Source organism: Dipodomys merriami, unplaced genomic scaffold (assembly GCF_024711535.1).
Source record: "Dipodomys merriami isolate MVZ:Mamm:240054 unplaced genomic scaffold, mDipMer1.0.p SCAF_425, whole genome shotgun sequence".
In the NCBI taxonomy this organism is placed as follows: domain Eukaryota; kingdom Metazoa; phylum Chordata; class Mammalia; order Rodentia; family Heteromyidae; genus Dipodomys; species Dipodomys merriami.
The window spans coordinates 896941-897821 of record NW_027205882.1 but is presented as its reverse complement, the minus strand read 5'-3'; positions in this window follow the sequence as shown (position 1 = coordinate 897821).

Below are 881 nucleotides of genomic sequence, written 5' to 3'. Positions count from 1 at the left end.
TATGTTGAAAACGAACTTTACAACATTGATAGAGGGTGGGTGGGAGAATTTGGTAAGGTGGGGAGGGAAGGGATGATAGGGGAAAAAAGAAAGGAGGTGACAATGCTCGTTAGGAATCCTTACTCATGTAACTGTAACCCTTCTGTACAATATTTTTACAAGAAAGACATTTTTAAAACAGCTTAAATAACATATATTAAGTTTCAATAAATTGAATGAGAAATCAATGAAAGCATGTTTTTAATTTTCTTAATTTATAAAATAAAATGAGGGCTGGGAAGGTGGCTTAGGGGTAGAGTGATTGTCGTACATGCATGAGGCCCTGAGTTTGATTTCTCAGCCACACATAAGCAGAAAAAAGCCAGAAGTGGTGCTGTGGCTCAAATGGTAGAGTACTATCCTTCAGCTGAAGAGCAGAGAGACAGTGCCAGATCCAGAGTTCAGAAGTCAGGCCTCATGACTGACAAAATGAAAGAAAGAAAGAAAGAAAGAAAGAAAAAGAAAGAAAGAAAGAAAGAAAGAAAGAAAGAAAGAAAGAAAGAAAGAAAGAAAGAAAAAGAAAGAAAGAAAGAAAGAAAGAAAGAAAGAAAGAAAGAAAGAAAGAAAGAAAGAAAGAAAGAAAGAGAAAGAAAGAAAGAGAGAGAAAGAGAGAAAGAGAGAAAGGAAAGAAAGAAAGAGAGAAAGAGAGAGAGAAAGAAAGAAAGTGAGGGAGAGAGAAAGAGAGGGAGAGAGAGAGGGAGAGAGAGAGAAAGAAAGGAAGAAAGAAAGAAAGAAAGAAAGAAAGAAAGAAAGAAAGAAAGAAAGAAAGAAAGAAAGAAAGAAAGAAAGAAAGAAAGAAAGAAAGAAAGAAAGAAAGAAAGAAAGAAAGAAAGAAAGAAAGA